This window comes from Choloepus didactylus, chromosome 5, assembly GCF_015220235.1.
Source record: "Choloepus didactylus isolate mChoDid1 chromosome 5, mChoDid1.pri, whole genome shotgun sequence".
Taxonomy (NCBI): Eukaryota; Metazoa; Chordata; class Mammalia; order Pilosa; family Megalonychidae; genus Choloepus; species Choloepus didactylus.
This window is the reverse complement of record NC_051311.1, coordinates 95233827-95246191: the sequence shown is the minus strand read 5'-3', so window position 1 is coordinate 95246191 and position 12365 is coordinate 95233827. Positions and strand designations below refer to the sequence as shown.

Sequence of the window (12365 nt, the reverse complement as noted above, 5' to 3'; positions counted from 1 at the left end):
TGAATAATTAATTCTATCACAACTCAAGTATCTATCAACAAGGAACTTGTTGAACAAACTGTGGCATGTCCTAAAAAAAGAATGCTATGAAGCTATAAAAAGAAATGACATAAAAGTTAGACTTTCTTTAATATCTATAACTAAATTTGGAACCAGCTAAATATTTTACATAATTAAAAAACAAAATTAAATTAAAAAAAAAACAGTTCCTAAAAATCTAAAGTAAAATGAAATAAATGAACTTAAATGTATATTCAGTTGGTACAGCCACTATGCCAAGCAATTTGACAATTTCAGCCTACATCTCTAGCAAAAGACAAAGACAATTTAAAGGCACCATTTTGCCAAACCTCAATTAACTAATTAATTATTAATGAATTAATAGATCAAGTCTATGATTATCAATGGCTTCAAACATCACAATGCAACCAGTCTTTACATACCTCCTGATGGCAGTACACGGCATGACCTATGAAGTGTTTTTGTCCCCAAAATCAAATATGAATCTGATATAGCTACAAGTTATAACCTCTAGATATAGCTACAAGTTTCAGAAAATACAAGGGAAAGAGTAGCATGTTGAACTGCATCCAGACATGCAATCAGCAAAATTTATGGTGGTGGACATTTGTCTGAAGGACAACTGACCTTGTTTCTTCAACAAAAAATTACAAAGAGAAAAAGAGACAGAGAAGGAACAGACCTTACTTAGACACTCATCAAAAGAAAGAAATGGTTAAAAAAAAAATAAAGAATTATAAGACAATGTGACTATTAATGAGCTATGTGATGATTCTAAGAATTACTTTTGATATTTTTAATTTTAAAACTTTTATTGTTATATTTTTGAAAAGAATCCCTATCCTTTAGAGATATATTTTGAAATACTTAATATAAAATTATATAAGTGTGAAATTTGGTGTGCTTTGCATGAGTAGATGGATAAACGTATGTTTGTGTGCTCAGTGTTGACATGTTGATAATTTTAAGTATGAATGTAATGAATTAAAAATTCATCAGTGTACTATACCCTTCTTGACTACTGAAACTACTATATTTTCTAATTCAAAAAAATTTATTAAATCTAGAAATAAAAATATTGAAATCTTTTTATTATAATGAAAAGCAAAAAAAGTATAGAAAATAGCAATACATATCTCACATACACAAACTGACCCTTACAATAAGCATCAATCATGTTTAATATGATTTTAATATGCAAAAACTAAAAAATTATCAAAATTGGCAATAACATTTATTAAATAATTATATTTATGCAATAATTATTAAATAATTGTAGGACATGTAAGTCTATGAAGAATAGCCTGAAAGCAAGCCACAGAACAGAGAAGGGACTAAGAGATGGAGAGAGATTAAAGTGTTTTCTGTGGTAACAGGAAAAATTATCAAAATGATGTGTTTACAGATAATAGAGTACAAACAGAAAAACAGCTGCCAGGATGTTATTTTGCTATATAAAACTTATAATAAATACGATCAATGAATGGATCACTTTAACATAGTGGAAAAAGACTCAACCTTGTTTTTGACACAATTTAATATGCAATTTAAACTTGGTTTAAATTTGCTTTTGTTTTTGAGACAAAATGGGAGCAATATTACTGATGATAAGATGAAACAGCATATATAGGTCTCAATAACTAGTATCTATTATCTTTGTAAACCACTTAGAACTTGTTTTTTGTGTGTGTGACCTGGAAATGGGACCTTTTACATTCACTTGAGGCCAGGGTCAGCATATTGTTAGATCCCAAAAAATAAACAAAACAACTACTATATAAACATAACAAGTCAAAAGTACTGATGAACAGGGAGGTCTTTCCTGGAAGATTCTTTTTGTTTGTTTGTTTTTAATGCAATTTTTTGAGATATATTCATACATCATCCATCCAAAGTATACAACCAGTGGCTCACAGTATCATCATATAGTTGTGCAATTCAATTTTACAACATTTTCATTACTCCAAAAAAAGTTAAAAATAAAAAAAAGAACATCCAAAACAGCCCACACCCCTTATCCCCCAATTTTTTTTTCTTTATGTTCTTACTCCTCTGCCCATACAAGTGTCAGTCACAAGGTTTTCACAATCACTTGGTCACAAGATAAAAGCTATATAGTTAAACAATCAAGGATCAAAGCTACTGGAATACAGTTCAACAGTTACAGGTATTTTTGGAGGATTCTTGGCAACAGTAAAGTGTAGTTAAGAGAAAATTGCATGCAACCTTCCTAAAAGCACTTATACATAGCTTTATTCATAGTGCAATTATTCACAGCAGCAGTTCAGATCTCTCCATTTGTAAATATAATGGTCCATGCCCCTTCCCTCAGGAGTCACTCTCTCTATTTCCTATATGAAGACACTGGATTCTCTGTTCTTTTAATTCATCATCTCCACTAAGGACACTTGCCCAGCTCACCAAAAGTACCAATAGCTGATTAAGTACAATGTTCATTAGAAGGCAAATATAAAAGGGAACTTGGCAAACATCAACACTTTTTACTTCCCACCACCTCTAATTACCAAGTTGTATTACAACAATTATGCAAAAAAGTGATTGTGATTCATATTACCTGGGGTCTTGTTTTGAACATATAAGATTAAATACTGCTCACTCATGTTTGGTTTGCAGTTCTTATACAGCACAAGAGAGTGGGAAGAGTGGCAGGTTGTGGATGATAGAGACTGTGTCTCAGGGAACTTGGGCCATAATTCTGAACAGAAGTGAGTCTAACCTGCTGGATAACCTTCAACAAATTCCTGAACTCCCAAGGCTGAATATTGTTTTAGGAATAACAAAGTTTTGTTTGGTTACAAGATCTTTGTATACCTCCCTAAGCCTGTGTCTTTTTCAAACTTGGGATAGCCTCGGTTATCCTCTGGAAACTTATTAATGACTTACCTGTCAGCCACTGTGTCTTCGTGTAGTTCATCCTTACATCTTTCCTTCTTATTATTCAAAATAGCAAGAGAAGAAGTATAAAAACTCTTTCCCCTACTAAATACATTAACCCGGTCAATTCTGTGTTGATTCACAAATTTCACCCCTTTCTTGCTATAATTGTTATTTTGGGACCCTTGAAATCCCACTGTTCTTTTGGTTCTGCATTTTCAACAACACTTGCTCAGCTCATCAATAGTCCCAGTAGATGAATAACACAAATGATGTTCTTCAGAAGACAGAGAAAGAGGAAAGGTTTGGAGATTAAGCTATATACACATTCCCTAGTGTGGTTTCTCATAAGTAGCTGTGAGCCAAAACCACCAGGGAAAATTTTGAAAATTTCTGAAATTTGTCTTTTTAACTCTTAAGTGGTTACATTGAAAATTTGTATAAATCAATAATATTTGGTCTTATAGAGCTGAGAACCACTGTTTTAAATAAAAAGAATAATCAAGTTTCTAACCAAGATTTTAGAACACTGCAGGATAAGGAAAAGTCTACATGAAAACAAAAAATGAACTCAGGAAAATTAAAAAAATGAGAACTGATTCTATTTTTATCACCTCCAAAGTATGTTCAATGCAACATTAATTAAATAATCAAGTGTTTAATATGCTGCTCTGTTCTTATTTGGAACACTGAAATCCTTTTGTGGCACTTCTGACTCATTTTCTTTTGTCTTACTAGACAAATCTTGTCCTGGAGACAATATAAGAATGAAGTTATCTCTTGGATAACTTCTTTTTTTAAATCTCCTGACTTCAACTTTGTCTGATAGCCCTAATTTTCCAATCCATTGCTTTTCTATGAACCTTGAAAGTCCAAAATTCAAGCCAGTAGAAGCAGAATGTTTTGAAATTCAGAACAGTACTTTATTTCATTTCTTCATTACTTTGTCAAGTATCCTTCCTTCCCCACTAATATCATACTTCAAATAAACTTTGATGTATATTTCAAAATTCTCTCTCTTTTCTATAAAAATGTTTCAGCAATATGCTATGCTCTATAGCCAATGTCAAACACAGTTATGCCAGCTGGCTTAGTTTATTAAATCCTACTCAAAAAAGGGAAAAGCTAAATAAATTCCATTTCCACCTACATGTGATTGAAAGTTTTGTGATGTGTTAAAAGAGCACCATTCACTTTCATTTCTTGATGGTAGTCAAATGATTTGTATAAAATTACAGCCAGATAAAAATCTGCTGTTACTGTTCTACTGCTTAGACCAAGTTGACAGTTACTCAATTTCTTTTGAGAAAAAGTTTTGTTTCTTTTGTGTGCTATTACTCGGTGAATAGATTTAATAATTGTGGCTTTTAGACCAACTGAGTTCCAGAATTATTTTCATTTTATCATTCTCCATGTTTTTTCTTCAGCAGGTCTCAGTCACATCTGAGACTTCAGTGACTATCGTGAAGTTGATGACTCCTATACATCTTTCCTGAAATTCAGACTAATATATTAACCTCCTTAAAAGTCATTACTACCTGTATATTGAAAATGCAAAACACAAAAAAATTTAATAAGAAGCCTGCCTAGATCAGTCTCTCAACCTCACATCCCATCCCCACTTAATCATGAAGCAACCATTTCCTCCTAAAAGAAATAACAAACAACTAAAACTTTCATACTGGTCGCTATATGTCAATTCCTGCCCTATTAACCTCTATGCCCAGTAACTCAATTCTTTCTTAAACTATTCAAATAATTTCTTTGCTAGTCTCTGTACTCCTTACCTATTTATTCTCTGTTTAATTTTTCTACCATCCAGATATGATTACATCACTCTTTTGTTGAAAATTCTTCAATGACCCCCACTATTAAATAAAGGATAAAATTAACAATCTAAATAATCTAACTTATTTGCCAACTGGTACAACATCATCTTCATTTACCACTCCCTATACTTGACACTCCAGGAATGCTAAGATACTTGAAGTTTTCTCAACATACCTGGCTCCCTCAGGCCTGCAGGTCTTTATAATTTTGTTCCCTCCATTTTTTTAGCATTCAATATTCTTAATTGAAAGCAGCAGAAATTCAATCTGGGTTATTCCTACTGAAAAGGAATTCTTTGAAAGTATATCCAATAGCACAGAAAATCTCTGGGAACAACAAACAAAAAACGGCAAGGCCAAAAGGAGACGAGACCACAGACTGCAATTTAGTTGCTACATTCACCAGAACTAAGATGCCACCATTGCCATTACGATTCCTAGAAACTGGGTGTTAGAGGCACTACTGCCACTAGTGTCAGGAGATTTCCCCACTGGCTCTGCTGGGAGGCCGTGAATGACCAAGCCCAGGGGCCCTGTTCATGCTCTACCTACCAGAAAGACAAGAAGAATGAGCCTCAGCATGACACTGAAGGTCAGAAGTCCAAAATGAGTCTTACTGGGCTAAAATCAAGGTGTCAGCAGGGCTATATTCCTTCTGGAAACTTTAGGGGAGAATCTGTTTCCTTCCCTTTTCCAGCTTCTGGAGGCTGCCCACACTCCTCAGCTCGTGAACCTGCACCACTCTACCCTTGTTTCTATTGTCACAGTTCCTTCTCCAACTCCAACCTCCTTCTTCCACTTATAAAGACCCAGATAATCCAGGATGATTCTCCCATCTTAAGATTCTTTATTTAATCACATCTGAAAGATCCCTTTTTACTATGTAAGGTAACATATTCACAGATTTTAGAGATTAGGGTATAGACATTTAGGGAGGCCATTATTCTGCCTACCACAAAAAACAAAATTAAAAATAAACATGGTTCCTCCTCTATTAAGCTTTTCTGGACTTCCTTAGGCAAAATAATGTACCTTCCTTATGGGCTCATAGTGTACATTCTGTATAGTCTGTGTATTTCTATTGTTGATACTTGTATTGATTGCCTAATTTGGTCTACTATACTGTGAGTTCCATGACAGTGAGGACCGTGGCATCACAACTCCAATGTGACATCAAATCCAAAAATAAGACATCACTTGACATTTAGGAAACACTGAAAAAATATTTGTTGAATAAGGAAGTACTAACCACATTTGAAATTAAAGTTAAAATATTCTTATATTGAAGCTTCTTCATTGTTTCCTAATTGAAATGTGTTTACCTATATTTGTTTTCTAGAATTCATGGGATCATGAGATGTAGATGAATTAGTCTGCTCCAAAATTAATCATTTTCAAGATTGACAAATGTCAACATTACATCCTCCCTCCTTGGATGTTACCTGAGGATTAATTCCCACTTGCTTTTTCCCAATAGCCACCAAAATTTGTACTGTGTAATAAGACACCCTATGATACAGCCTAAATTTTCAATTTTGGAAAAAAACAATAGTCTAAACTTTTATGCATTAGGATAATTCTGAGATCTACCATTCTTGAAAGAATTTAAGTTGTTTTAAAACTGTATTGGTTTATAATTTTTACAAATAGAATTTAGTCACGACATTAAGCAACAGTATTAATCTATGGCAACTAGGTTTCAGTATGTGCTTTTGTTTATTCTTTCCAATTGTGGGAAAATTTTTCATTTGTTTACCACTGGGAAAAAATGGAAAAATAAATGCAATATCCTTACAGATGATCTCAACATTTCTAAGTGAATATCTGCAGGTCATAGTGTTTGCTGTGATAAAAATGACAGTTTTTCAATCAAATATTTATTATGTCTGTGGCATGTTACACAGACTGCATAATAATTGATGGGATGACACACACTTGATCAATACTATGAAAATCAGAGGGAGCCTGGATAATTTACCACTAACTGGAAATGATTTTTAATACATGTACCTCAGCAGTATCAGTGGGAAATAAAAGCATTAACGGCTACTGACATATTTCAATAACTGGATTAAATTTTGCAGTTTATGTGTGTCTCACCATTTCCCTCCTTTGCCAACTTCATAAGAACAGCTATAAAATGAAACTTGTGCCATTCCCATTAGACGTTTCTGCACAAACAATAGAGAGATTCACAACATGAGACAAATGAAGTTATTTTTTGTATTTTGTTGTACTCAGAATCTCCTTGTCAGTTGGAGCAGTCTATGGATTATAATTGTCTATTAGGTCAGCAAATAAGCATTATACTTCTACAAATGCCAACTCATAACCAAGTCAATATGTTAGTGATTGTAAGAGAAACTGCAATATAATTCTTTAAATTTTAATGGAATAAACAATAACCCACTAATTCTTGACAGCCAAAAATATTTTCAAAAATCATTTTATTTTGTATATGAATGGACACTTTATTAAATTATCCCAAAACTCAGTGTACAAACATATTAAGAAATTTAGGCTATGCAAATTAGAAATATGGTTCTTCTACAAACATAATGATACATATTTTTTAAATTTCTGAATTTTATATTTGAATTCTTCACACATTCTATTGGTTGCTTAGAAGGTGATTAAATTCTCTTCTTTTACTTTTATATCCTACAGAAATCTGAGATGCTTTCACTTCTTTCACTTCTTTCCATGTTATTTTAAAGGTCTGTGTTTTTTAATTCCAGCATTCCCCAGAGGAGATTCATAGACAATAAATACATTCTCTCAGGAGTGAAATAAAAGACAAGAATGAAGAGACATTTTGCAGAACTGGTAATGCAGTCATTTTTGGACTGGCAATAGATAATGTAACAGAGTTGTTATATTCCAAATTGTGCTTTCTTGGTGATATGATTCACCTAAGAGTTTGTCTGTCATATCTTCTCCTCTCTCCAATTTTAGACCATCTAAATCACAAAGGGCACATTATTGACGTGTCTCGGCACGGACGCTTGATGGAGGAAGCAGAAAGCCTCACAGAGAGCACCACTGTATTCTCATTACGATAACCTGAAAAGGGTCAAACTATTCCAAACGAACTTTCTCTGGCTAAGGGTCACAAGAGAGAAGAGAATTATCATTTTAGAAAAATCCAGGAGAATGGGCTTTCTTATATCTTAAAATAAGGTAAGAAGAATTTTAAATGAACATGAATATCTAGAGACCTTAATGTTACAGATTTGAAAATAAAACAAACATGTAAGCCCATTGTGTATATGCTTCTTTGGCAAAATACAACTTCCCTTTAGTTTGGGATGAATAGGTAACTAGTATTTGCGATTCACAGTGGTTCAGATTTCACAAACTGCTTCAACAAACAGTTCTTTCATTAAATCTCACAACATTCCTGTGAAATAGACATTATAATTTCACCTTTTAGAATGAAGGAATTGATGCTCAAAAATCTTCTAGCATTTGACAAAAAACAAGTCTTCTAACTCCATTTCCTTTGTTCTTTCCATTAAACCCAGCGTGATGATTAATTTTATGTGTCAACAAAGTTATGGTTCCGAGTTGTTTGATCAAGCACTTGCCTAGATGATGCTGTGGAGTTATTCTGTAGATAGGATTAGAATTTGCAATCAGTTGACTTTAAGTAAAAGAGATTACCCCTATACTGTGGGTGGGGCTTATTCAATCAGTTGGAGGCCTTATGAGCAAAAACTGAGAGAAGAAATTCTGCTTCCACTCCTTTCTAGGTTTTCAGCCTGCTGACTTCTCCTGTGGATTTTCAGCTCAAGACTTTAAATTAGTCTAACTGGAATTTCCAGCCTCTGGTCCTCCATACAAAATTCACACTTCCACTATTGCAACCCCCACAATCGCATGAGCCAGGTCCTTAAAATAAATTGCTTTACATATCTATAGCTGTATCAACATCTATAGCTATATATCTTTATCTATATCTATATATCTATATCTATATCTACATCTATATCTATATCTATATCTACATCTATATATCTCTTATTGGTTCTATTTCTCTTGAGATTTCCTAATACACCTAGGAAGTTTTACTTGTATTGGGCATATGACATGGCACTCTAAAAATGAAGCCTTGGAATTTCTATTAAAATATTTATATATTTTTAGTAATGAATACATGCCGAGGAAAAGAACATTCTCTAATCTGAAACAAATGCTAAATTGTAGGATTAAAGAAATTTAGGAGAGTGGGTTTAGATATTGTAAATGTAACAAAATTAAAATTTTTAGTAGAAAAGATAGTCCCAATTGCAAGTGCTAACAATCTGACATAATTTAAGGACAGTATAGTTATGAGTTCCTAATCTAATAAATAAAAATAATAAATATTAAGGAAGACACTAAGGATTGATTGTCTGCAGAAAGGCCATTAACAACCAGATTTAACCTTTTCTTCCTAATACACAGGGTGGGAATATAAGATACTTGCTGGGTGCCTTAGAGCTGGAGGTGACATCAAAACCAATTCTGCCAAGGACATGTGAGTAGAAGTCACCGGGGTGGGGGTGGGGGAATCCAGGAAAGCTTTTTCAAGGGACCCGATTAAGCTAGCTGGCTAACTTTTAGCCTTTTACCTTTCTTCTTTCTTCTACCTGGAATGCAAGTGTAATATCTAATAGTCTAGCATAATCTTATGAGCAGAATGGCAAAAGTCATATGCACAAGATAGACAATCAAGAAATTGGGAGAATCCTGTCTTTGAGCAGTTACCCTGGGCTTCTTATTTAGTGAGATATAAAAACCCTATAGATGTTAAAGTCAATTTTATATAGGATTTCTGTTATTTGTAGCCACACAGAATTCTAATAAATACAAATTTGTACTTGAAATTGGAGTACTGAAAAAACAAAAAAAAAATATTGACTTTGCTGATTAAAAAAAAAGTAGGACATTGACAAGCAAAGTCCTAACAACTCCTGGGAGAAGGGTATTGATTCTTGTTATGTGAAGACAAAACACTCGGTCTAACTAGCCTGCTAAAGATCACATGCTGACCCAGGGTGTACCACAAGAGGAAAAATAATAAAAATTCAGAATGTTGGTCTGTGCCAATTTCAGCAAATTCTTACAAGAAAGTGTGGTCCTTCCAGATTTGGTCTACCAAATTTGCGAATGTTAAGAGAGGTAACCTTTCTATCTGTAATCCATGTTGACTGATAGTCCCATAATTTGGAGCTTTGTAAGTGTTGAAAAGGCAAACTTATGTACAGAATAGGGGAATCAGGAAAACAAAAGGAGCCTGTGCAATCGAAAGGGTTAAAGCTACAGGTATTGTGTACACCATAAAGGAAATAAGATTGGATCTCAGACATTTTTCTAGCTTGTTAAAATCCTCTTCCTTTCAAAGGTTTGGAAGTAGCTGACAAAGGTGGAATCAACAATTCTACTTTTCTAAAGACTACATTTTTAAAAACTGCATCAAGGAAATTGCATCAAACTAAACGCTAAGCAGATGGATAGAGTACAAAGGCAAGCAATAGAGGGTCACAATCTCAGAGGCTTAAAGACTAAATATAGATCAGATCTGTGATTGCCTTCTCATGGAAATGACCAAAAGCAAATTGCACACTTACTAATTTTAGAGAGAGTTGATTTACTAAATAATTCCCAAACGTAGACCTCAAGCATCAGAGAATGTTCAAAACAGAAAAAATTCCAGGCCTCCAAACTCAGACCAGGAGGAGATGTGACAAAACTTTGCATCCTCTAGGGAGGATACCCTCCCCAATACCAACTTCATATACCACCAAGGAAGATAATAGATTAGTGCTTCCCAAGAACAGAACCAAGGGCTTCCAAATAGACCCACTGAGGAATTTTCTCCATCACCAGAGCAGAGCCTCCTTATTACTAAACAGCAGAATTTAATAGTGGTTATAAATGTTATTTTTTTTTATTTTCCTCTATCCCTTTTTCCAAATGGGATTTATTATTGCCGATACACTCCTGATTCTCTACCAGCATTTATTGGATGTACAAAAGCAGAAGACTTCTCTTACAAGTTTATGTGCTATACATCAAGCCACATCCAAGCACATCATCCATATTTCCTAAACTTGAATTTGGATGGAATAACTAAATTATACTTTTGAGTTGTGTCTCTCAGAGAGGAGATGAGTATATTAACCATAAAATAAGAAGTAAGGTATTTATGGATACTGGCTGGCTAAAGGGATAGATGGTGGCAGGCATGACTAGTTACCCAAAGGGCATTTCTAACAACCTTTTATCATGCCTTTCTCTACTACAAAGTCTATAAAGTAAAAATATCTCTTTCCTAGGTTATCTTGAGGATATATGTGGTCATGTGACACTGTCCTAGAGGATGAGATGCTTGTTGAACCTAATGAGGGGGATTCTGGGAGAGATTTTTTTTAAAGGTACAGACTTGAAAGGCTTCTTATCTCCAGCCTTTACTCCTTTCTCTTTATTCCTACCTTGGACATGAATTTAATGTCTGAAAGTGCAACAGCCATTTTCTGACCATAAGGATGAAAAAAATACATAAGTATTGATAGAATAGGAATACTAGAGGAGCTGGGTTTATGATGATATATTTGAGAGGGTTCAATAGACCAAGTTATCCTTCTAGAATTCCTGTTATATAAGTAAACTCCACAAATATATTGGTTAACTATTTACTTCATATCAATGCTCTCCCAAACTCAGTGGTATATCACTCCTTTATCTGCAGATAATACAATCCAGACTCACCTGAAATGGTGTGGCAGGGGATGCTCTGCTCCTCTTGTCTTACATCCTCTTCATAAGACCAGCAGCAGAGCCTACGCAAATTCACATCATGTCATGGCAGCACAAGAGAGCAAATGGAAACCCCCAAACCCTCTCAAGACCCAAGTTTGGAACTAGTATGCTCTATTCTATTGGCTAAAGCAAGTCACACAGTTGAACTCTCACCAGAAAAGGTGGGAAATAGTCTCTATACCATTTAGTGGAAGGAACTGTAAAGTTACATGACAAAGGGAAACAGATCCAGGGAGTGATGAATATTTTGTGCAAACAATGCAGTCTACCACAGGTGATATTCAAGTTTTCTGTTAGTTGCACACAAATATAACTGAATTGCTTAAAGGGTTAAATTAAAATGTAAAGCAGGCAGTGCAATGCCAGGAATAAAACAGATAATCCATAAATAGTTATTATCATTATCCAATTGTATTTCTAACACAATCCGAATTGAATTCAACAAAAGAAAAATCCTAAAATTCTAAAACAGTAATAACATTATACGACTGATTTTCCACTTTTACAGATTTCATTTTATGATGACATGATTTAATGTAATTTAATTTTAGCAAATGGACTAACTTAAAGCCACCGTAAGACTGGAGAACAAAAAATATTCCTGTTCCTGTTGATTTTTGAGTTCTTTTCTTATCTGCCTATTTAAACAATAATTATAATATATAAACAATAGCATATAGTTCCATTCATAAAAAAAAAGAGTTGCATTGACAGCCCAGCTTAGGAATATGTTAGTAATACATTTGTGTTGGAATTTGAATGCCTCATTTTAAAACTAATTTTAATAACTGAAAGATAATAAATATGCATTAAAAC

The 12365-nt window shown here is 33.8% G+C and overlaps 1 long non-coding RNA gene across 1 annotated transcript; it reads right to left on the bottom strand.

The window, feature by feature from the left end:
- Positions 1-7452: 7452 nt before the first annotated feature.
- LOC119534312 lies at positions 7453-11701 on the bottom strand. Its single transcript, XR_005217005.1, has 3 exons — positions 11499-11701; positions 8172-8355; positions 7453-7847 (listed from the first exon to the last, which is right to left on the bottom strand). It is a non-coding gene; the product is annotated as an uncharacterized LOC119534312 (long non-coding RNA).
- Positions 11702-12365: the final 664 nt, after the last annotated feature.